General features: G+C 37.2%; 1 protein-coding gene and 1 pseudogene across 2 annotated transcripts in view; one reads left to right on the top strand and one right to left on the bottom strand.

Annotated features, from left to right (window-relative positions):
• MAGED1 (MAGE family member D1) overlaps positions 1-27,028 on the top strand; it is a 230,157-nt gene that overhangs the window by 140,055 nt on the left and 63,074 nt on the right. The window lies entirely within an intron of this gene.
• On the bottom strand, positions 18,178-19,019 carry LOC143672036 (RNA-binding protein with serine-rich domain 1 pseudogene; annotated as a pseudogene).

The following is a 27,028-nucleotide window of genomic DNA, read 5'->3' as shown; positions in this document are numbered from 1 at the left end:
ACAAAGAAGGATACTATGTACTAATAAAAGGAACAATTCAACATGAAGACATAACAATCATAAATATTTATGCACCAAACCAGAATGCCCCAAAACACGTGAGGCAAACACTGAAAAGGGAAACAGACACATCTACCATAATAGTTGGAGACTTCAATTCCCCACTCTCATCAATGGACAGAACATCTAGACAGAGGATCAATAAAGAAACAGAGAATTTGAATATTATAATAAATGAGCTAGACTTAACAGGCATTTATAGGACAGTACACCCCACAACAGCAGGATACACCTTTTTCTCAAGTGCTCATGGATCATTCTCAAAGATAGACCATATGCTGGGTCACAAAGCAAGTCTCAACAAATTTAAAAAAATTGAAATCAATCATACACAACACTTTCTCAGATCATAAAGAAATGAAGTTGGAAATCAATAACAGGCAGAGCGCCAGAAAATTCACAAATATGTGGAGGCTCAACAACACACTCTTAAACAACCAGTGGGTCAAGGAAGAAATTACAAGAGAAATCAGTAAATATCTCGAGGCAAATGAAAATACAACATATCAAAACTTATGGGATGCAACAAAGGCAGTGCTTAGAGGGAAATTTATTGCCCTAAATGCCTATATCAAAAAAGAAGAAAGGGCAAAAATTCAGGAATTAACTGTCCATTTGGGAGAACTGGAGAAAGAACAGCAAACTAACCCCAAAGCAAGCAAAAGGAAAGAAATAACAAAGATTAGAGCAGAAATAAATGAAATTGAGAACATGAAAACAATAGAGAAAATCACTAAAACCAGAAGTTGGTTCTATGAGAAAATCAATAAGATTGATGGGCCCTTAGCAAGATTGATAAAAAGAGAGAGGACGCAAATAAATAAGATCAGAAATGGAAGAGGAGATATAACCACTGACCCCACAGAAATAAAGAAGGTAATAACAGGATTCTATGAACAACTTTATGCTAATAAATACAACAATGTAGATGAAATGGACAACTTCCTAGAAAGGCATGAACAACTAACTTTGACTCAACAAGAAATAGATGAAGCTGAAGGGATACAGACTGTACAACGGGACTGGATATAAAAACTCAGAAATGGACAGCACAATACTACCCAATTGTAATGCAATTATGTTAAAACACTGAATAAAGCTGCATGTGAGGTATAGGTTTTTTGTTTTTGTTTTTCTTTTTTTTTTTTCTTTCTATTATTGTTTTAATTCTTATTCTGTTGTCTTTTTATTTCTTTTTCTAAATCAATGCAAATGTACTAAGAAATGATGAATATGCAACTATGTGATGTTATTAAGAATTACTGATTGTACATGTAGATTGGAATGATTTCTAATTGTTTTGTTAATTCTTTTTTTAATTAAAAAAAAGGCAAATTAAAAAAAAAACAGTAAATAAGTAAGTAAATATCAAAGTCAATATTCTTTTTCCTCTTGTAATTCGCTTAAAAGATAATTAATTGTTTAAAGCAAAATTAATACTATAAAACAGTCAATAAACTAAAAAATAGAAAAAACTAAAAAGATAGAAAAGAAAAAAGAACTAAAAAATAGAAAAAAAATTGCTTAAAAAAAAAAAAAAGAAAGAAATAGATGACCTCAACAAACCAATCTCAAGTAAAGAAATTGAATCAGTCATTCAAAAGCTTCCGAAAAAGAAAAGTCCAGGACCAGACAGCTTCACATGTGAATTCTACCAAAATTCCAGAAAGAATTAGTACCAACCCTGCGCAAACTCTACAAAAAAATTGAAGTGGAGGGAAAGCTACCTAATTCATCTATGAAGCCAACATCAACCTCATACCAAAACCAGGCAGAGATATTACAAAAAAAGAAAACTACAGACCAATCTCTTTAATGAATACAGATGCAAAAATCCTGAACAAAATTCTAGCAAATCGAATCCAGCAACACATTAAAAGAATTATACATCATGACCAAGTAGGATTCATCCCAAGTATGCAAGGATGGTTCAACACAAGAAAATCAATTAATGTAATACACCATATCAACAAATCAAAGCAGAAATATCATATGATCATCTGAATTGATGGGGAGAAGGCATTTGACAAAATTCAACATCCTTTCCTGTTGAAAACACTTCAAAGGATGGAAATACAAGGGAACTTCCTTAAAATGATAAAGGGAATATATGAAAAACCCACAGCTAATATCATCCTCAATGGGGAAAAACTGAAAACTTTCCCCCTAAGATCAGGAACAAGACAAGGATGCCCACTATCACCACTGTTATTCAACATCGTGTTGGAAGTTCTAGCCAGAGCAATTAGACAAGAAAAAGAAATACAAGGCATCAAAATTGGAAAGGAAGAAGTAAAACTCTCACTGTCTGCAGATAATATGATACTATATGTCGAAAACCCTGAAAAATCCTCAGCAAAACTACTGGAGCTAATAAACGAATACAGCAAAGTGGCAAGTTACAAGATTAACATTCAAAAATCTGTAGTGTTTCTATACACTAGCAATGAACAAGCTGAGGGGGAAATCAAGAAACGAATTCCATTTACAATTGCAACTAAAAGAATAAAATACTTAGGAATAAATTTAACTAAAGAGACAAAAGACCTATACAAAGAAAACTACAAGAAACTGTTAAAAGAAATCACAGAAGACCTAAATAGATGGATGGGCATACCGTGTTCATGGATTGGAAGACTAAATATAGTTAAGATGTCAATTCTACCTAAATTGATCTACAGATTCAACGCAATACCAATCAAAATCCCAACAACTTACTTTTCAGAAATAAAAAAACCAATAAGCAAATTTATCAGGAAGGACAGCGTGCCCCGAATTGCTAAAAGTATCTTGAGGAGAAAAAATGAAGCTGGAGGTCTCACACTGCCTGGCTTTAAGGCATGTTATGAAGCCACAGTGGTCAAAACAGCATGGTACTGGCATAAAGATAGATATATTGTCCAATGGAATCTAATAGAGTGCTCAGATATAGACCCTCTCATCTTTGATAAGGCAGTCCAGCCCACTCACCTGGGACAGAACAGTCTCTTCAATAAATGGTCCCTAGAGAATTGGCTATCCATATGCAAAAGAATGAAAGAGGACCCGTATCTCACAGCCCATACAAAAGTTAACTCAAAATGGATCAAAGAGCTAAACATCAGGTCTAAGACCATAAAACAGTTAAAGGAAAATGTAGGGAGATATCTTATAAATTGGAGGCAGTTTTGTAGACCTTACACCTAAAGCAAGAGCACTGAAGAAAGAAATAAAGAAATGGGAGCTCCTCAAAATTAAACACTTTTGTGCATCAAAGAACTTCATCAAGAAAGTTAAAAGACAGCCTACACAATGGGAGACAATATTTGGAAACGACATATCAGATAAAGGTCTAGTATCCAGAATTTATAAAGAGATTGTTCAACTCAACAACAAAAAAACAGCCAATCCAATTACAAAATGGGAAAAAGACTTGAACAGACACTTCTCAGAAGAGGAAATACAAATGGCCAAAAGGCACATGAAGAGATGCTCAACGTCCCTGGCCATTAGAGAAATGCAAATCAAAACCACAATAAGATATCATCTCATGCCCACCAGAATGGCCATTATCAACAAAACAGAAAATGACAAGTGCTGGAGAGGATGTGGAGAAAGAGGCACACTTATTCACTGTTGGTGGGAATGTCAAATGGTGCAACCGCTGTGGAAGGCAGTTTGGTGGTTCCTTAAAAAGCTGAATATAGAATTGCCATATGACCCAGCAATACCACTGCTAGGTATCTCGTCAGAGTACTTAAGGGCAAAGACACAAACGGACACTTCCACACCAATGTTTACAGTAGCATTATTTACAATTGCAAAGAGATGGAAGCAGCCAAAATGTCCATCAACAGACGAGTGGCTAAACAAACTGTGTTATATATATATATATACGATGGAATATTATGCAGCTTTAAGATAGAATAAACTTATGAAGTATGTAACAACATGGATGGACCTTGAGAACATTATGCTGAGTGAGACTAGCCAAAAACTAAAGAACAAATACTGTATGGTCTCACTGATATGAACTGACATTAGTGAATAAACTTGAGTTATGTGGTTGGTAGCAGAGATTATCAGGAGATAGAAATAGGGTAAGATATTGGGTAATTGGAGCTGAAGGGATACAGACTGTGCAACGGGACTGGATACAAAAACTCAGAAATGGACAGCACAATACTACCTAACTAATATAATTATGTTAAAACACTGAATGAAGCTGCATGTGAGAATGATAGAGGGAGTAGGGGTGGGGACATAAATGAAATCAGAAAGAAAGATAGATGGTAAAGATTGAGATGGTATAATCTAGGAATGCCTAGAGTGTATAACAATAGTGAAATGTACAGTGTACAAATTTTAAAAATGCTTTTGCATGAGGAAGAATAAAGGAATGTCATTATTGCAGGGTGCTGAAAATAGATGGTAATTAATGTTTTAAAATGTCACCTTATGTGTGCAACTAAAGCAAAAAATGTTTGTTACAAAATTTATATTTTGATTAGAGCATTTCCTAATATAACTTATGTAGATAGTTTGATTGAGCATCATAAGTACTTGGAATCTCAGGTAGGACATGAGATTTTGTTGGTTTGTCCAGAGTGATGCCCCAATGAATTCCAGAGTGATTTGATCAGTGAGTGGAAAAGTATTTGCAAGCCCACTTCCGGGAATGGTGAGAGCGGGGAGAAATTCAATCTCCCCAAGTCAAATTCTTGATATTCTCACAAGCAGAGTGGACAACCGAAGCTACAGGCTGAGCCCCCAGTTTTGGGGTTTGTTCACATGAAACTTAACCCCACAAAGGATAGGTCAAGCCTACTTAAAATTAGGCCTAAGAGTTACCCCCCAAGAGAACCTCTTTTGTTGCTCAGATGTGGCCTCTGTCTTAAGCCAGTACAACAAGCAAACTCACCACTCTCCCCCTGTCTACATGGGACATGACTCCCAGGGGTGTGGACCTTCCTGGCAATGTGGGACAGAAATCCTGGAATGAGCTGATACTCAGCATCAAGGGATTGCGAAAAACCCTAGAATGAGCTGAGACTCAGCATCAGGTGATTGAGAAAACCTTGTCGACCACAAGGGGAAGGAGTGAAATGAGACAAAATAAGTGTCAATGACTGAGAGATTCCAAACAGAGTAGAGAGGTTATCCTGAAGGTTATTCTTACGCATTAAATAGATATCACTTTGTTGTTCAAGATGTAGTGGAGAGGCTGGAGGGAACTGCCTGAAAATGTAGAGCTGTGTTCCGGTAGCCATGTTTCTTGATGATGATTGAACAATGCTATAGCTTTCACAATGTGACTATGTGAATGTGAAAACCTTGTGTCTGATGCTCCTTTTATCTACCATATCAACAAAAGAGTAGAACATATGGAATAAAAATAAATAATAGGGGGAACAAATGTTAAAATAAATTTAGTTTGAAATGCTAGTGGTAAATGAATGTGAGAGGTAAGGGGTATGGTATGTATAACTTTTTTTTCTCTATTATCATTTTATTTTTTTCTGTTGTCTTTTTATTTCTTTTTCTAAATCGATGCAAATGTTCTAAGAAATGATGAATATGAAACTGTGTGATGATATTAAGAATTACTGATTATATATGTAGAATGGAGTGATATCTTATTGTTTTGTTTGATGTTAATTTTGTTTTAATTAATAAAAAAAGAATACTCCATTGATCACCTGGCCTCCATAAGCCCCCACTCTTACTGGTGGACCAGAGTGACGTTTTGGGTCCTCTGGAATTAATGTCACTTCTGAACCAGTGTCTTATAATCCCCCAAATATCTGATCATTTCCTTTTCCCCAATGCGCAGTTACCCTGGTAAAAGGCCGTCAGTCTCCTTAGCGAAGGCTTGGAGGCAGATTAACAGTATAAATTTGTGGCAGTATAACAGGGTTCTCCCCCAAACAGACTGGGCCTCCCCTTCATTCAAAGTCTCCGGGTCTATAAACTGTCTCAAGTCTGGAAATTGATTAGGAGGCCGTAACTCTTTGTTTTTGTAATTCAGGTTAGACGTCTATTCACTTGACCTAGAACTCTTTTGTTTATACAGCTCAAACAAGAATTTAGTGGACTGCCCCTCTGTTGTATTTCTAGCTATCCCATGATTTACTAGACAATGCCACAAATCTCTGCGAGTCTTATAATTTTGACTCCTGCTTTGAGTTTACTGTCTATTATAATAGCCATGTCCACCCTGTCTTTGGCGATTAAGTGCTGCTACCTGGCTTCTGCCAACTCGGAATACGTTCATTCCCATTGTGTTTAAGGATTCCAGCTCAGTGACAGCTGTTCCCTCAGTAATATCTGACCTACAGAGAAGTGCAACTACAGAGCTCTTCAGCAGTGATGGCGCTAGTCTCACAAATTTATTTCTCACTGTTCTGGTAAAAGGTACATCCTCCGGACATTCCTGGGGTGTAAGAGCAGGCTTTGCATGATAAATCCACTCTAACATTCCAATCTCTCTAAGCCTCTGGATCCCCTCATCTACATTATACCAGGGCAGTTCTGGTATTTCAACCTCAGGTAATGTCGGCCATCTTTTGATCCATGTTTCAACCAACCATCCAAACAAACTATTAGTACCTTTTCTAACCCCTCGAACTATAACATTGAATGCAGAATCTCTGCTTAGTGGGCCCATATCAATAAATTCAGCCTGATCCAGCCTTATATTCCTCCCACCATTATCCCACACCCTTAAAATCCATTGCCACACATATTCCTCTGATTTCTGCATATATAAATTGGAAATCTCACACAATTCTTTTAGAGTATAACGTATCTCCTCATGTGTGATGCTTTGTACCTCACCTTTTCTGGCCTGTTGGGACTTTAGTCTAGTTCTGTCTGGAAGAAATGAGGGGCGATGGGGGTGGGTCTTTAAAAGAATTAGAAATATCTCCCAAGCCATTTGCTTCAGGGCATTCATTTGCAGTTTCATCTGGTGAAACAGGATTAATCACTTTAGGGCTAATCCCTTCCGGAGAGGGTTGGGTGGCCAATTCCTCAAGGCAGGCTGGAGTTGGGGCAGCTGTGTCCTCATGGCAGGCTATTACAGGGTTATCTAGAGAAGACTCGGTATGGCCTAGGGTTTCAGCCTTACCCCTGACGTCATTATCAATCCATATGTCACCATCCCATTTTTCAGGGTCTCACTGCTTTCCTACCAGTGCCCTCATTTTAACAGCAGACACCATGCAACATTGAGATTTCAGTTTTCATTGTAAAGTTGCTACTCTAACAGTAAGATTCTGAGTCCGATTTTCAGAGATCTCAAGTCTACTGCTATAGGAAGTAAGATTTTCCTTCAGGATACTCATAGAAACTTCTGCATCTGTCAGGCAGCACTTAAGCTTCTCATTTGAAGCCTTAAGCCCATCCCTTTCACTAATTAATGTATATGGTGTATCTAACAACAACCAGCCAACATATCTATACCTGTTATTTCCACAAAACTCAGTAAAGGTATCAAAAACATTATCCCCCAGAGCCTGGCTTCATACAAGCAAGCATAAGGAGAATCAAATGGTGATATTTTGAATATCTCTTTTGCCAACTCCATGGATTGGGAGTGTCATTCTGATTATGGGAATCAGAGTCCTTAGTGCCTTTGAGTCCAGTCAGAGTAGAAAACCATTCATAAAAACCCATTTTTAAGATTTTGTTTCTTAAGAACCACTCCTGGTACCAAGTTGTATTAGTTAGGGTTCTCTAGAGAAACATAATCAACAGGAAACACTCGCAAATATAAAATTTATAAAAGTATCTAACGTAACCATGGGAATGCAGAGTCCACAATACGCATGGCAGGCTGTGAAGTCGATGATTTCGATATAGGGTCTGTATGAACTCCACAGGAGAGGCTCACCAGCTGAAGCAGGAAGAGAGTCTGTCTCTTCTGAATCCCCTTAAAAGGCTTCCAGTGATTAGATTAAGCATCATTCATTGCAGAAGACACTCCCCTTTTCTGATTACAAATGGAATCAGCTGTGGATACAGCTGACATGACCATGATTTCATTCTATGAAATGTCCTCATCGCAACAAACGGGCCAGCCCTTGCCCAATCAGGCAAACAGATACCACCATTTGGCCAAGTTTACATGGGAACCTGACCATGACAGTATTTAATAGCAAAAGGAAATCCAGGATCATGCAGCTTGCCAGCCATTGCCATGACTCTTTAGTCTGTCTGTGATAGTTCCTCAGTCTTTCTTTGTGTTTCATGACATTGTCATTTTTGAAAAGTATAGTTCTGTTTTAAAGGATATTCCTCAGCTTTGGATTGTCTTACATTTGCTTATTATTAGATTTTGGTTATACAGTTTTGGCAGTATCATAGAAGTGATGATGGGCCCTTCTCAGCGTATCATTTCAGGAGACATGATGTTGATTTGTTACATTACTGGTAAAGTTAATTTCAATCACTTGTTTAAGGTAGTATCTGCCAGATTTTCTACTGTAGTTATTATTTTTCCCTTTAAAACTAATAAGGATCTTGCAGGGAAATTCTGTGAGACTATGTAAATATTTTCTTACTCTGAAAACTTTCACTACCTAGTTTTAGCATCCATTAATGGTTCTTGCTTGAATCAATAGATGGTTATACACTGGGGATTGTCTGATTCCATTATTTGTTCTAAATTTATTAATTGGGTTTCTACTATAAGAAAAATATTTCCATTCTCCATCTTTTCTTAATTTGTTCATTTATATAAGTGAGGACTTAAGGACCCTTATTTTATTCATGGGTTATTACTCTTTAATATCATTAATTATTTTATGCTTTATTCATCCCACATTTGCCAGAAGCCCCTTTAAGCTTCTGACATGCAGGCATTATTCTTTGAACATGAGCAGTTCTTTACTTTTTAGCATAGAAAGATATTCCATGATTATCTTGTACTTTCCATGTCCCAGCCCTGGAGTTACCTATTTATATATATGTATGGTTCTACATTAATAGCGGGACAATTTAACACAACAGTCCCATAATGAATAGAACATCTAGTAAAAAGATCAATGAGAAAGTACAGGACATGACTGATACCCTAAACCAATTAGACCTAATAGACACGTATATATATGTATTTTTTAATATTTTTGAGAAATCTTCACACATGTACCTTCCATACATGGTGTACAATCAGTGGCTCACAATATCATCACATAGTTGTGTATTCATCACCATGTTCATTTTTAAGAACATTTGTATCACTTCAGAAGGCAAAAAAAAGAAAAACTCATACATACCATACTGCTTTCCCCTCCCTCTCATTGACTACTAGTATTTCAATCTACTCAATTTATTTTACCCCTTATCCTCCTTATTATTTATTTTTTATACATTTTTTTAATTCATCCATCTGTCCATACCCTGGATAAAAGGAGCATTAGACACAAGGTTATCACAATCACACAGTCACATTTTAAAAGCTGTGTCATTATCCAGTCATCTTCAAGAATCAAGGCTACTGGAACACAGCTCAACAGTTTCAGGTACTTCCTTCCAGCCACTCTAATATACCATAAACTAAATAGTGATATGTATATGTTACATAAGAATAACCTCCAGGATAACCTCTCTTCTCTGTTTGAAATCTCTCAACCACTGAAACATTATTTTTTCTCATTTCTGTCTTCTCCCTTTTGGTCTAGAAGGCTTTCTCCATTCCATGATGCCAGGTCCTGACTCATCTTCTGTCCCATGTTGCCAGGGATATTTCCACCCCTGGGAGTCATGTCCCACATAGGGCAGGAGAGAAGTAAGTTCATCTGCCAAGTTGGCTTAGAGACAGAGCCACATCTGAGCAACAAAAGAGCTTCTCTAGTGGTGATATTTAGGCATAATTATAAGTAGGCTTAGCTTCTCCTTTGCAGGAATAAGTTTCATAGAGGCAGCCCCCAAGATCAAGAGCTTAACCTAATTGATTTGGTTATCTCCAGCTGCTTGCAAGAATATCAGTAATTCTCCAAATAGAGAAGTTCAGTATTTTCTCCTTTCTCCCCAGGCCCCCAAAGGGACTTTACAAATAATTTTTTATTCACTGCCCAAATTACTCTGGGATATATCGGGGCATCACACTAATCTGGAAAAACCAACACGACTCTCACACTATTCAAGATTTCATGTACTTATGGTGTGTTAGTTAGATTCAGTTGTCAACTTGGCCAGGTGAGCATACCTAATCTTGTTTCTGCGGACATAAGCCAACAGTATGTGAACCTCATCTGTTGCCAATTACATCTGCAGTCGGCTAGGAGGCGTGTCTGCTGCAATGAGTGACGTTTGACTTAATTGGATGGTGCTTAAATGAGAGAACGCAATGTAGCACAGCCTAAGCAGCTCAGCATTCCTCATCTCAGTACTCACAGCTCAGCCCAGGCCTTTGGAGATGCAGAAAGAAGTCACCCCGGGGAAAGTTGTTGGAACCCAGGGGCCTGGGGAGAAGACCAGCAGAGACCACCCTGTGCCTTCCACATAAGAAAGAACCTCAGTGGAAAGTTAGCTGCCTTTCCTCTGAAGAACCAACAAAATAAATCCCCTTTCATTAAAAGCCAATCCGTCTCTGGTGTGTTGCATTCCAGCAGCTAGCAAACTAGAACATATGGTGTTCAACTAAACTGACCATACAAGTTAAATTATGTAATGCACTACCCAAAGTATAAATTTTACACCAAATGAACATCTCTCCCTTTGTTCTCACACAGAAGTTGATGTTTTAAAATATCTTGAGGTGATTGGAATTGAAAGTACGACATACCCAAATTTATGGGATGTTGTGAAAGAAGGAAGTTCTGAGAGGGAAATCTATACCTGGAAATGTTTACATTATAAAACAAACATCTCAAATCAGTGATCTTCCTTAAAACTAGAGGATCTAGAATAAGAAGAGTAAACTAAACCCAAAGTGAACAGAAGGAAGGAAGTAACAAAGATTAGAGCAGAGATAAATGAAACAGAAAACAAAACATAAAACAGTAGAGAATCAATAAAATCAAAAGTTGATTGTTTGAAAAGATCAATAAAATTAACAAACCTGTAACTAGACTGACCCATATTATTCAGGGTTCTCTAGAGTAACAGAACCAACAGGTTATATCTGTAAATATGAGATTTATAAAAGTGTGTCACACAACCATGGGGATGTAAGAGTCCAAAATCTCTAGGGCTGGCCACGGGCTGGCAGCTCCAATGAAGGTCCTCAATGAACTCTCAGGAGAGGCTGTCTGGCTGAAATGGAGAAAGGAACTGTCTCTTCTGAATCCTCCTTAAAAGCTTTTGGGTGATTAGATTAAGTATCACTCACCACAGAAGACATTCCCCTTAGCTGACTGCAGATGTACTCAGCCGTGGATGTAGCCAACGTGCTCAAAAATTATTTAAGTCCATGAAATGTCCTCACAGCAGCAGATAGGCCAGTGCTTGCTTCACTAGACAACTGGGCACTATCAACTACCCAAATTGACACATGAATCTGACCATCACTTTGACAAAGAAAAAAGGAGAAGAGGATACAAATAACAAAAATCAGAAATGGAAAGGACATAACTGCCAAAGCTAACAAAATTAAAAGGACTATAACAGGATACTGTGTACAACTGTATCCCAATAAATTAGATCACCTTGATAAAAAGAACAAATTCTTAGAAACACACAAACTATCTACAGTGACTCAAGAAGAAATAGAATATCTTAACAAACCAAGTACAAGTAAAGAGATTGAATCAGTCACTCATCAAAAACCAGAAAAGGCAGGCCCAGGACCAAAAACTTTCACAGGGAAATTTTATCAAACATTCCAAGAAGACTTAATCCCAGTTCTCCTCAAACTCTTCCAAAACATTGAAGAGGAGGAAACACTCTCAAACTCATTCAACAAAGCCAATATCATACTCACACTGAAGCCAGATAAAGATACCACAAGAAAGGAAAACTACAGACCAACAACTGTAATGAATATAGATGCAAAAATTCTCAATAAACTACTACTAGCAAACCAAATCCAGCAGCGTATTAGAAGAATTATATACCATGATCAAGTGGAATTTTTGCCTGGTATGCAAGATTGGATCAACATAACAAAATCAATTAATGTAATACACCACATTAAGAGAGTAAAGAAAACAAAACGCATGATCATCTCAACTGATGCAGGAAAGACATTTAACAAAATAGAGTACCATTTCTTGATAAAAACACTTAGAACACTAGAAACAGAAGGAAACATCCTGAACATGATAAAGGGCATGTATGAAAAGCCCACAGCTAACATCCTAGTTAGTGGTGAAAGACTGAAAGCTTTCCCTCTAAGATCAGGAGCAAGACAAGAATGCTCACTGTCCCTACTATTATCTAGCATTGTACTGGAAGTTCTTTCCAGATCATTTAGGCAAGAAAAAGAGAAGGTATCCAAACCCGAAAGGAAGAAAGAAAATAGTCCCTATTTGAACATGATATTATCCTATTACAGGAACTCATGCAAAATCCACAACAAGGCTACTGGAGCTAATAATTGCATTCAGCAAAGTGACAGAGCGACTAAAAGAATCAAATATCTAGGAATAAATCTAACCAAGGATTTAAAGGACTTGTACACAGAAAACTACAAAACATTGCTAAAAGAAATTAAAGAACTACATAAATGGTAGAACATTCTGTGTTCATGGATTGGAAGACTAAATATTGTTAAGATGACAGTACTACCCAAAGCAATTTGTAGATTCCATGCAGTCCCAATCAAAATTCCAAAATCTTCTTTGCAGAAATGCAACAGCCAATCAAATTTATATGGAAGATAAGGGGCCCCAAATAGCTTAAACCTATCTTGGAAAAGAAGAAGGAAGTTGGAGATCTCACACTTCCCACTCTTAGTCTTATTACAAAGCTACAGGAATCAAAACAGCATGGCAGTGGCACAAGGATATTCATATAGACCAATAGAATAGAGTTGAAAGTGCAGAAATCAGCCCTCATGTTTATGGCCAACTGGTGTTATCCACTTACTTGGGAAAGAATAGTCTCTACAACAAATGGTGTTGGGAAAACTGGATTTCCATTTGCAAAAAACGAAGGATCCTTACCTCACACTATATACCAAAATCAACTCAAAATGGATCAGTGACCAACATGTAAGAGCTAGAACTATCAAACTCCTAAAAGAGAATGTAGAGGGAAGCATCTCCAGGACCTTCTGTTAGGCAGTGGTTTTGTAGGCTGTACACCCAAAGCACGAGCAACAAAGGGAAAACTAAATGAATGGGACCTCATCAAAATAAAAAACTTTTGCACTTCAAAGGTGTTTGTCATGAAAGTAAAACAACAGCCTAAACAATGGGAGAAAATATGTGGAAATTGCATATTTATAAAAGTTTAATATCTAGAATATACAAAGAAATACTTCTCTCCAGAGAAGATAAACAAATGGCCAGAAAACACACAAAAAGATGCTCGTCATCATCAACCATCAGAGAAATGCCAATCAGAACCACAAAGAGGTTACATTTCACACCCATTAGAATGGCTGCTCTTTTAAAAATGGAAAATAACAAGTTTTGGAGAGGATGCAGAGAAATGGAAACACTTGTTCAGCTCCTGTGACAAAGAGTTTGGCTGTTCCTCAGAAAGTTAAGTATAGAACTACCATATAACCTGGCAATCCCAATCCTAGGTGTATACCAAAAAGAATTAAAAGCAGGGATGTGCACAGAATTGTGCACACTGATGTTCATAGCAGCATTCACAGTTGCCAAAAGATGGAAGCAACCCAAGTGTCCATCAACTGATGAGTGGATAAATAAAATGCGCTATATAGGTAAATTGGAATACTCTTCAGCCAGAAAATGAATGAGGTTCTGATACTTGTAACAGCATGGATGAACCTTGATCATTTTCTGTGAAATAAGCCAGACACAAAAGGACAAATATGGAATAATCTCACTGGTTTGAAACAATTAAAATAACATGACTCATAGAGTCAGAATTTAGACTATAGGTTACCAGGGAATGGGGTGGAGATAGAGAATGAGAAGTTAAAGTTTAAAGTGTGTATTCGTATTTGAAATGGTGGAATTGTTTTGGTAGTGGATGATAGTAATGGTAGAACAACATTGTGAATGCAATTAAGTGCACTGAAATATATCTGAATATGATGAAAAGGGGAAATGTTAAATTATTTATATGGTAACAATGAAATTTTTTTTAAAACTTATGGAAATATGCTACACAAACAGTGAACGTTAAGTTAATCCATGGACTGTAATTAATAGTGCAATTATAAGAATGTGCTATCATCAGTTTTAACAAATGTTCCACACCAGTGCAAAGTATTGGTAGTGAAATGTATGGGAATCCTGTATTTTATGCATGATTGTTCTGTAAACCCACAACTTCCTTAATAAAGAAAAATAACACTAAAATTATAAATGTATGTATACATGTAATAGTATACACATACCATATGTAGTATTTTTTTGAGAAACACTTTAGCATCTTTAAAAGCTCAATGGAAAGGACCCACTTGAGAAGAAGTGATTGTACAAATATACAAAGAGAGAAAAATAACAAATATTAGAAAATATAAATAATATAGCCTTAAGTACTTCCTTTAACATTTCTTGTAGTGTGAGTCTGCTAGTGATACCTTTTTTAGCTTTTATATATCTTAAATCTTTATTTTACCTTAATTTTTGAAAGATATTTTCTGTGGATACAGAATTCTTGGTTGTCAAGTTTTTTGTTTTCTTACAGTAGAATTCTTGCTTGCATTGTTTCCAGTGAGAAATCTTATAAAATCCTTATTTTTTCCCTTTGTATGCAAAGTGTCTTTTTTCTGTCTGTTTTTGACATTTTTCTATTTAGTACTGGTTTTGAAAAATTTGAGTGTTATGTGTTTTGGTGTCCTTTCTCCATGTTTCTTGTGCTTGAGATTCATAGAGCTTCTCAGATAGCAGGTTTATAATTTTCATCAAATATGAAACATTTTCAGCTACCATTTCAAAAAATGTTTTTTCTCTCCATCCATTACTGTGACTCAAATTACACATATATTTGGGTGCTGCCCCCACAACTCACTCAAGCTCTGTTCATTTTTTAAAATTATTTTTGGTTTATATTTCTGAATATTTTCCATTGTTATGATTCAACCTCATTAACTGTTACTAATTTTTCCCATCTTGTGTACTTTTCATCTCAAAGAATTGTTTTTATCTCTAGATGTATGTTTTTAGTCTTTTAAATATATCTCGTGTCTATTTAATATGACCGGTTTTTCTTCTAGCTATTTGGACATATGCAATACATTTATAATAACTTTTATTGTGCCTGTCTTCTAAATATAGCATCTTTATAGGTTCTGGGTTGGTTTAGATTGATTTTCTTCCTCATTATGGATCATATTTTCCTTCCTAATTATTAAAGATAATTATCCTTGACTATTGAAGCAAGACCCATCTGAATACCCCATGCACAGAAATTGTCAGTTTTTCCACTCTGACTGGGGGGAATAGGCACTGTTCCCAAAACCTGTTTGAACATCTGGCAGTTGTTTCCTCTACTCCTTTCAGGTGGTTCTTTCTCCAGCCTGAAGTAATTTCCTTACATGGATTCACTAATCACTACTCTGCTCAAACCTTAAGAGGGATCCTCGGAACATCTCCAGGATTCTACGCATACCTCTCTCCTTTTTGGTACTCTGTTCTATGAACTAGCTCCCTTGACTTCCTACTTTCTTATCTCTGTCACCTCAACTCAGGGAATCCTCTGGGCTCTAAGCTGCATTCTTCTTCCTTGAGCCATGAACTGGGAACTCTCAGGCAGTAAGGACTCGCCTCATTTTCCTTCCATCTCTCAGAGACCACCATTCTCCATTACCTGATGTTCCTTATCTTCAAAATCACTGCTTCATGTTTTTGTACATTTTTTTTCTTAGTTTCTTTTTTCAGGTGGAAGGATAAATCTAGTTTTTGATTTGCCTCTTTAGAAGCCCAAATGTACTCAGAAGACAGAGAGAATTAGAGAACAGTTTACAGCATTGTGAGTCCTTGCCTTGGGAAAGAAGATGTTTCTCCCTCTCTTGAGGGAATGCAGTCCCTTCACCAAAGTCATTTGAAAGGGAATCCAAAAGAACCATGCAGAGATATTTGGGAAGCCTGCATGTGATAAGAACATAAAAAAGGATTTGACTGCATTTAGTATATTCATATGGTTTCTATCCAGGTTGAAATTTCTGATGATTACTCAGGTTTTACTTGCTCCTGAAAGCTTTTCTACACTGACTGCATTCCTATGGCTTCTCTTCACTGTGTATTCAGTGATACTGAATGACATTTGAGTTCTGGTCGAGAGATTGCCTACAGTTCAGTACGTTCGTGGAGTCTATTTCTGCTCATGAATTTGCTGATGTTAACAATCTGAGGTCCAACTGAAGAATCTTCAGTGATCATGTTTTCTCATAATCATGACCTTTTTGGCCTCCTTTTTGGTGACCTGTGATCTCTGAAACAGGGCTATGGCTTTCGTCATGTGGTCTTTGCCATTTGCTGCCAGTCCTATGGATTCGGTCTCATGTAGGGCAAAGAATAAAGTACAATTTGCTCTAACACTTACTAGAGTATTGGAGCTCCTTGGCTGGGACCCAGCCCCATGAGTATCTATCCCACGCCCCAAAAGTCTGTCCTTTGAAGGGTCATATTTTTCTTCCTCCTTTCATTGCTGATTAACTTTTATTGGATCCCAAACATTGTGAATTTTACCTAGTGGGGTGTTAGATATTTTTGTATTCCTATAATTCTTCTTAAGCTTTGTTCTGAGAGGCATATGGTGGAAACATGTTCGATAATTCTGTTCCTTTTGTTTAGCACTGGTTGATTTCACTAATGTCAAATAGCTGATACATAAAGTGACAGTGGTGTTTTGTATATTTGATGTCAGAGGAGTAGAAAGAGCCTGAGAACAAGAAATTTATTCAAAATCAGGGGTTTGGAAAAGAAATTGAATCACAAGGAATGTGATCACATATGCCTATGATACTTCATCATAAGCCTGACCTTAAGAGAAACATTTTAGTGTAAAGACCCATTAGAGAGGCAGGTTAACCTCCCTTCAAAAGATAGATGCTTGGGTCTTGAGATAGATACTCATAAGATTGGCTCCCAGCCAGGGAGCGCCAATACCCTGGTAAATGATAGAACTCATCGTTCTTTCCTAGCACTTAGCACAATGCCTGGTACCTATTGGGCAGATTTTTTTTCTTTCTTATCCTACGTTTATTCAGTACAATTCGTTCATTCTCCACAAGAAAGTACACATACAACATTATCTAAAATGCTTCAAAGTTACAAAACTCAAAACAGAAATTTTATAGTGCTGACTGTACAATAAAAGCCAAAAAAGCAATGTACGCTTTGCAAAGTTAATCTGCAAGGCCACCAGGACCGATGGCTACAACAGTTGGCTCCGTGGTGACTCTGCTGAGCTGGCTGTCAGGTTGCTTGCCAATTTCAGAAAGAGGAAGGTATGAGGTATGGGGCGAGCATAAATAAAGCACCATTCACACCGACAAATGTAGGGCAAGAGAGAGGCTCTTCTTGGGGCATTCTGACCCTAGGGGTCAGGAGAGGACTTGAAGCAGAGGTACTCTGGATGGGGCCAACAGGAAGGGCAGCTGCATAAATGCTCACCTGTGTTCCCCAAGAGCACACAAGGGGCACTACCAGGCAACCAGATGGTCCCAGGTCCTTTGGGGAAAGGAGAAATGTGCCCAGATGGGGGCAGCATAGCCACCCTGCAGCTTTGTTTGCTGTCCCTATTGGCTCTGCCTCAAAACTAACACTCCTCAATCAGGAACTGGTGAGCTTTCTAGCCAGAACCACTGGAGGGCATTTTTATAGGCACAACCCCAAACTCACACTCCTGCACAACCCCAAACTCACACACTCACAGGTGAAACTCAGCCTACAGAGGAAACGTCTCAATTGCTACCTTGGAAGCCTGCCTGAGTTAGGGATTTCCTTTCCTGCCTATGTTAACATCCCTTGGTTAGAAAAGTGACAAAACTTAGTCGGATGGGATGTAAGTTTCAAGGGGGCGAGGAACTTCTGCGGCCCTGCTTTGTCATGAGGAGTTGGAGCTGGGGCAGCTTCTGTGGCAGTGGCAGCCAGAGGACTGGGATCACCAGTGCACAGGAGACCTGTACCTGGGAGAGTGGAACCTTCTTATCCATGGGGGTGACCTGCACCACGTGGGAGGTGGAGGCTGCATTCTCCTGGGAGGGCTGAAATGCCTGGAGGGCAGCCAAGACCAGGGGCCTCGCACAGCTATGGCAGTAATCTCCTGGCCATCCATTTGTCCTCCGGCCATGTGTTTCAGTGCCTTCTCGGCTTCATCCAGATTCTCAAACTCAACATAGGCATAGCCTTTGTACAGATGGGGATGACTCCTTTCCACAGACCTGTCAATCATTTTAATTTTCCCATAGGTGGAAAATATCTCCATGATGTGATCCTTGATCACATTCCAGGTGAGCCTCCCAGTGTGCACTTTGGTGGGTTTTAGAAGGACTCCACCTTTTTCTTTCCTTTTCATCTCTTTTGGGTGGCTTGGATTTGGAGCAGGAAACACTGCCTATTGTCATTTTTGCACCATGAAGGACTCAGAGAGCCTGAGGAGCTGCTGAAGCTGGAGTAGAATGTGCTGGAACTTCCTGAGTGGCTTGAGTTTGAAGAGGAGTTGGAACCACAGCTAGAGCCCCTGCTAGTGCTGGAGTGAGACCTGGTGCTGCTGCTACGGCTAGAAGCCCTGCACCCTTTTCAGGTCTTATCCCTGCCACAATCCTTCCACTCTTTGGTGGTCCCTTTATCTTTAGATCTATCCTTGGACTTCTGGTCAGAGCAGCCTCTGCATTTGGTAGAAGGAGCCCTAGTGCTGGACTTTTTATTATTTTCTTTGACTACCATCTAGTTCTTTTACTCCTGATGAATCCGTTCTCCCCTTCTGAAGTGTTCAAAATAGCAGTGGCAGCCTCACTGATCTGAACTCTTACTTCTAACTCGAGTCTGAGAAATTATTCCTAATGGATGGCAATTTATGCCAAAGAGCAGCAAGGCCCCAGCCCAGGTGCCGGGCCTCAAGCGCATTCAGGCCATTGCGGGTCTAGGTCTCGGAGGCCCCGAGGGCAGAGGCTGTACTCCTGGCTCCTCGGAGCATCATAGGCCCAGCTGGGCCTGCTGAGTGAAGGGCGCCCTTTCCTCCCAGCAGCAGGCCTTGGCACAGGGCTCCCGTGCCCACTGCAGGTCTGTGGAGGGGACTGCCTCCACATGTCACCACTGGGCCTGGTGGGATGGGGGTGGGGGCACTGGGGCCTGGCCCTGGAAGCTCGGATGGGGTCAGATTCCTCCCCGAACTTAAATCTTCCCATTGACTGCACTGCCTCCTGCTCTCCTCAGCTGCAAGGCTCTTAGGCAGACTTTTATGTTGAATGAATGAATGAATGAGTAGAGCTCCTAGTCAAAGTAGCACATTGCATCTAAATGCTATATATTCTGCACTTTTCTTCTTAACATTAGAAGATTACATTAACATGACATGGCAATTATTCCATCAATAATAAAATTGAATTAACTCTGATTTTTTTTAAATTTTAGATTAAAAAATATATTTTGACTAATTAAGTAATCTAAATAATTATTATTAATGTGGAAGTCTGTCTATACCTTATAGATAGATTGAAGTTGTCATTGTTATTACTACAAAATTCTTTAAAAATATCCTAATTGCATTGAAATATCTCGTGTCCCCCTATTGTTTTAATCTTATTTCATCCCCCAAATTAGGCCAGAAAAGAGTATCTTCTAAACAAACAACAAATAGTTCTAGATAGTTCCACCTTTAATGTATTTTAGATTTCAACAGTCTGTATGCAAAGATTGTAAACTACAAGAATTTGTTAATTAAAAAAACATTTAAAAGAGCATGTTTTTCATCTCAGCCAGTGTTGATGGTGTGGAAAGTATTCTGCAGATGTCTCTCCTTAAGTCTGAATGGATAATTCTGCTAATACAACAGCTGAGAATATCATTATCTCAGGACAGATGGAAAAGGGAACATGTGGATGTTCTGGATTACTCTATATTGAAAAATAACAAATTTGTTAGGAAGCCGGAAGTTCACTGCTTTCGGGTTCACAAATACAGGATTTTGAGAACAGTCAGTATGGCACATTTGCTGGCACATAGTAATTGACCCAGCAATTTTGGGACTCCCTCACTTTGAAATTCTATGAGCTGATAATACTGAAGGCAAAGAAGTGAAGACTGCCCTGTTCCAAATTCATAAATCACCAATTACTAAAATAAAGTGTAAGTAATGTAAATGGAAGAAAAAGTGTCCCCACCTCATGCTCTGAATTCTGCATATTTGTTGCTCTGCATCAGAGAATAATACATCTTCATAATTCCTTCCTCTATCTATAGAAGCTAGTATGGGAGAGTTTCTTGCCAATATTTTATCTTATCTAAAGTAAAGAAAAGCAGTAATTACAGAATTTTTGCTGAGTACTTTATATAGCCAGACAGTGGCTTTATTGGTAAGCATTACCTTGGGTTGCAAAAAATATAAACCTGAAATTCAGTGACTTAAGTGAATTAGGGAGGCTGGGTTTCTCATCTAGCAACAAGTCTGAGGGAGGCAGTTCAAGATGATGCAGTGGCTCTACAGTGTCACCAACTCCCCAGGCTCTTTTTAAAAAATTTCCCTGTATTTTATTTTATTGTTTAAGAATTCTAATTGTTTTGTTGACTTGACATTAATATCTGCTAGCAATCATTTATGCAGACTTAATTGTTGAATTTTGAGAAATCCTTAAGATGAATGCCAAAACATAATGCAGGAAGTGGAAACTAGGTGGTTAGGTGTATTTTTTCTTTCCTACCCGCCTTCCTTTATTTAAGAGTTTTAAAGATATAATTCAAATATCATAAAAATACCTTAAGAGGGTGTACAGTTTGGTGGTTTTTAATATATGTACAGTTATGAAAATGACACTACAATTTAATTTTAGAGCATGTTCATCACCCCAAAAAAGAGAATAGCTTATTGCACATGGATGTTTTCCAGGTTCATCCGTGTTGTAGTATGTATCAGTACTTCACCCATTTTATTATATATGTTTTTGCATGGTCATGTTTTCATTTCTCTGGGTGTGTATTCTAGGAGTGTTAATGCTGCTGCTTCATGTGGATTTGATGGGTCATGTGGTAATGATGTTTCATCACTTAAGAAATTGCCAAACTGTTTTCCAAAGCAGCTTGATCATTTTTCATTACCATCAGCAATTTACGAGAGTTTCAATTTCTCCAAATCTTTGTCAAGAGTTGTTATCTTACTTTATGATTCTAACCATCTTGGTGGATGTGAAATAGTGTCAAATTGTGGTTTTGGTTTGCATTTCCCTTATGATTAACAGTGTCAAGCATCTTTTCACGTGCTCCTCGGCCATATTAGATCTTCCTCAGAGAAATTTATTTTCAGATCTTTTGCTTATTTTTAAAATTGGAGCATTTATCTCTTTATTGTCAAGTTGTAAGGGCTATTTATATTTTCTGTTTACAGGTCCTTTAGAAGATCTATGATTTGCAAATATTTTCTCTGATTCTGTGGCTTATCTTGTCACTTTCTTGATGGTGTCCTTAATAGAAAACAGTTTTTAATTTTGATCCAGTCCAATTTTATTTTTTTGTTCATTGTTTGTGCTTTTTGTATAATATCCTAGGAATCATCACCTAACCAAAGGTCAGGAAGATTTACTCTCATATTTTCTTTGAAGTGTTTTATGGATGTTATGCTTACATCAGTGCTCCACTTTGATGTCGTTTTCATGTATGGTGTAAAGTAGGGGAAAATTCATTCTTTTGTATGTGGCTATCCAGTTTCCATAGCACCATTAATTGAAGACTATTTGCCATTAAATTGTCTTGGCACCTGTGCCAGTTTGAAACTGTCATGTACCTCAGAAAAGCCATGTTATTTAATCCTCATTCAATATTGCCGGGTGGAATCTTTTTGATTGTTTCCATGGAGATGTGACCCAGCCAGTTGTGGGTGGTAACTTTTGCTTAGGTGGTTTCCATGGAGATGTGTCTCCATCCATTCAAGGTGGGGTTGCTTACTGGAGCCCTTTAAGAAGGAACCATTTTGGAAGAAGCTTTAGAGCCAATAGAGCCCACACAGCCAGAGACCTTTGGAGATGCAGAAGGAAACTGCCCCCGGGGAAGCCTTATGAAATGAGAAGAGAAGGTTAGCAGATATTACTATGTGCCTTCCTGGATGAGAGAGAAACCCCGAATTTCATCGGCCCTTTTGGGGGGTTAAGGTATCTTTCTCTGGATGCCTTAGTTTGAATATTTCTATGGCCTTAAAACTGTAAACTTCTAACTTAATAAATTCCCTTTTTAAAAGCCATTGCATTTCTGATATATTGTATTCTGGCAACTTTAGCAAACTAAAACAGTACCCTTGTAAAAAATCAATTAACCATACAGCTTAGAGTTTTTTTCCTGGACTCTCAATTCTAATTCATTTATCTATACATCGAGCCTTATACCAATACAACACCATTTTGATTACTGTAGCTTTATAGTAAGATTTGATATTTAGAAGTGTGAGACCTCCAACGTTGTTCTTTTTCAAGATTGTTTTGGTTGTTGTACATCCCTTCCATCTGTATATGAATTTTAAGATCAGTTTGTAAATTTCTGCAAAATATCATCTGGAGTTTTGATAGAAAAGAACATTGAATCTGATCGATTTTGGGAGTGTTGCCAATATAAGCCTTCCAGTCAGTGAACAATGAATGTCTTTCCATTTATTTAGAATTTTAATTTCTTTCAGCAGTGTTTTGTAGTCTTCTGGCACAAATCCTCTGCATACTTGGTCAAATTTTTTCTTAGATATTTGATTCTTTTAATTGCTATTGTAAATGGAAACTTTTAATGATATCCTCTTCAAACTGTTCATTACTAGGGTATAGAAACACCTACACTAACTCAGGAAGAAATAGATCTCAACAAACCAGTACCAAAGTAAAGAGATTGGATCAGTCACCACAAACCTTCAACAAAGGAGAGCCATCAACCAGATGCTTCACTGGTGAATTTAACCAAATGTTCCAAGAAGGACTAACACCAGTCCTGCTCAAACTCTTCCAGAAAATTGAAGAGGAGGGAACACTTACTAACTCATTCTGTAAGGCCAGCATTACCCTAATACCAAAGCCGGATAAAGATATCAAAAGCAAAGAAGATTACAGACCAGTATCCCTTATGAATATAGATGCAAACATCCTCAACAGAATACTAGCAAAACAAATCCAACAGCAGCACATTAAAAGAATTATACAGCATGATCAAGTGGCTTTTAGCCTGGTATGCAGAGGTAGTTCAGCATAAGAAAATCATTTAATGTAACACATGACATTAATAGAATGAAGGGAAAAAAAATACATTATCATCTCCATTGATGCAGAAAGGGCATTTACAAAAAATCCAGCGCCACTTCTTCATAAAAACACTCAGAAAACTAAAAGTAGAGGAAACTTATTCAACATGATAAATAAAGGGCATATATGAAAAACCCACGGCTAAAATCATATTCAGTGGTGAAAGACTGAAAGCTTCCACTTTAAGATCAGGAATAAGACAAGGATGCCCAGTGTCACCTCTGTTGTTCACCATTGTACTGGAACTTTTAGCCTGAGCAGTTAGGCAATAAAAAAGATATAAAGGCATCCAGATTGGAAAGGAAGAGGTAAAATTTTCCATATTTGCAGATGACGTGATCCTATATATAGAAAAGCCTGAAAAATTCTCAAAACTACCGGAGCTAATTAACAAATCCAGAAAAGTGGTGGAGTACAAGGCCAATACACAAAATCAGTAGTGTTTCTATACACTAGTAATGTATAAGTTAATTTTAATTGCTTATTTAATCTTCATTTTTTATATTGTTTATCAGATTTTCTATTTATGTTTTAGTCATTTTTAGTAAGCAGTATCTTTCTAGGAATTTGCCCATTTCATCTATGTTATCAAGATTTTTGGCATAACATTTTTCATAGTATCATCTTTTCTGTTTATGTAACATCAAAATGATGTCTCCTCTTTCACCCCTGATTTTACTAATTTGTGTCTTCTCTCTTTTTCTCCAATGAACCAACTTTCGATTTCTCTTATTTTCTCTTCTCTATTTTAGTTACTTCTCTTCTAATTATTACTGTTTTATATTAATAATTTTCTTCTTTCTGCTTGCTTTGGATTTAGTTTATTCTTTTTCTACCATTTTGAGGTGGAACCTGTGCTATTGATTTGAGTTATTTTCTTAATATGCATATTTATAGCTATAAAGTTTTAAGCATTGCTTTACCTACCTCCCATGATTTTGCTATATTGATTTTTCATTTTCATTCATCTCAAAGTGTTTTTCTAATTTATCTTGTGGGGTTTTTTTTGTTATTGTTTACATATTGATTAATTCAGATTGTGTTGTTTAATTAGCACATATTTGAGAATATTCCAAATGTCTTTATGTTATTGATCTTTACCTCAATTCTCTTGTGGTTGGAGAACCTACTTTATGATTTCAATCATTTTAAGTTTATCGAAGCTTTTAAAAAATGACGTAATAAAAGGTCCCTCCTGGAGAATTTTCCACTTTCACTTGAGAAGAATGTGTATTCTGCTCTTTTCTGGTGCTGTGTTAGACCAAGTTTGACTATAGTGTTGTTGAAGTCTTTTATAATCTTTTTTATCTTCAGCCTATTTGTTCTATCCATTATTGAAAGTGAGGTATTGAAGTTAATTCTTAAGGTTTAATTCTCTTCTTTCATTTATTGCTTCATGTATTTGGAGGACTTCTTGCTAGGTGTCATATATGTTTATTTTATTGTTTTGTGCCCCTGATGGATTGACCTTTTTGTCATAATAAAATATCCTTTGCATCTAGTAATGATTTCTGTTGAAAAGTCAATTTTGTCTGATATTAGTATAGCCACTCTAGCTCTCTTTTGGTTACAGTTTTCATGGTCTATATTTTTCTCCCTTTTACTTTCAAACTATTTGTACGGCCTTTGGATCTAAAATGTGTGTCTTGTAGACAGCATACAGTGAGATCATGTTTTATAATCCATTCTTCCAGTCTTTTTCCTTCATTTTGATTTTTTAATCCATTTGTGTTTAATATAATTACCTATAAGGTAGGATTCATCTCTGATTTCTTTTTCATTTTCATATATATGTACATCTTTTTATTTTGTTAGTTATTCCATTACTGCCTTCTTTTGTATAAAATGGATATTTTCTAGTGTAGTATTTGGATTATTTTGTTGTTCCTTCACTGTATGGAATTTTTTTAAGGTTCCTTCACTGTATGGAATTTTTTTAAGATATTTTCAAAGTAGTACAGGGATTATAATTAATATCTTAACCTAAAACAATCTAGTTGGGATTAATCCCAAATTTCAACATACACCTTAACTAATAAATCTTCAAAATTCTTATTTACAAGTAGTTCACATTCACAGGAATGTATGTTAGGACTTGACAATGTCTTTGTGGGAGACATGATTCAATTCAAAGTAGCTTTTCATGCACAAAATTTCTATTTAATTATTTTTAATATTTTCTGTGTGTTTATTAATATTATTTATTTGGTAAAACATCATGTCTCATTAAATCATTAGACATGGTTTCTTTTAATTCTTTGAAAATTTTTAGAACAGCTTATTTAAATTATTTAATTATTAAGTCCCAACTCTAGCCTTTCTTGGGAGTGACTATATTCTCACTGCTTTGTTTTTTGTTTGTTTGTTTTGGTTTTTTGTTTTTTCCCATGTATAGACCTTACTTTCCTGGATCTTTGAGTGTACCATATTTTTAATGTAAATTTTAAATAATATATATTATGGTAGTTCTGGAAATCAGAACACGTAGACCACCACCACCCAGGGCCCTTTTTTGATTGATTTTCCTGGATTATTTCTGTAAAATGTATATCCCTGGTCATGTAAGGCCAGTGAATTCTTTGCTGAGATAACTTAGTGGTAAGCTAAAGATTGCACAGTGATTTCCTTACATGCCTTGCACCAGTAAATTTTCAACCCTTTGCCAAGTGACTGTTTGCAGGTTGAGGCACACCTTCAAAGCTCTGGCCACTACAAGTCTGCCTTAGCCTTCACTCCAGCAATTAACAACTCTGACTTAGCCCTCACTTCCTGCTTGCACAGGGTGTCAAAATCAGGCAGAGGTGAGAGATTAGGACCTTTTCAGGTCTTTCCAGAGCATGCAAACAGCATTACATATGCTCATGGCCTTCTTGATCCCTAAATGTATATAGGAGTGTTCTAAAGCCTCTTATGGACATCTCATTTCCCAATTCTTCCTTTTACTTATTTGAGCCAGGCTCTTGGTTACCTCAGCTCAAGTCTCTGCCTCAGACATCTGTAATCTTAAACAATTGCCACTGATTGTTTTGAGCAAATGCCCTGGGAGTAGGACTTTTCCTACTGATTGAGCTCTGAGTCAGGTCCAGTAATGACAACCCTTGTGAGTGAGACTTCTAGGGAGCTTCCAGTCAGATCAAATAGTGACAGTTTTCTGGGTATGGGGCTTTTTCAGGCTCTCCAAACCCAGATTGACACCTCTAATGGCTGCTAGGATGTTCATCTTCACAGCCAATGTGATTGTAAAACTACTGCTGTTTAAGGCTACCACATGTGGAGGGGAAAGGGAATGGGGAAAATTAAAATGACACAAGCTTAATGGTTTTATCAAGCCATTTTGTTTGAATAAATGCTCCTTGCATTGTTATAGGCTTTTGGCTAATTTCCAAAGTTCTAAAATTTTTTATTTTGACAGATTTTACCTTGTTTCATTGCTTTCATGGAGGACCATAGTTTCAAAGCTTCATACTCTGC

The sequence above is a fragment of the Tamandua tetradactyla genome, chromosome X, assembly GCF_023851605.1.
Source record: "Tamandua tetradactyla isolate mTamTet1 chromosome X, mTamTet1.pri, whole genome shotgun sequence".
NCBI classification, from domain to species: Eukaryota; Metazoa; Chordata; class Mammalia; order Pilosa; family Myrmecophagidae; genus Tamandua; species Tamandua tetradactyla.
Note: the sequence above shows the minus strand (reverse complement) of the source record. Positions and strands in the feature narration are given on the sequence as shown.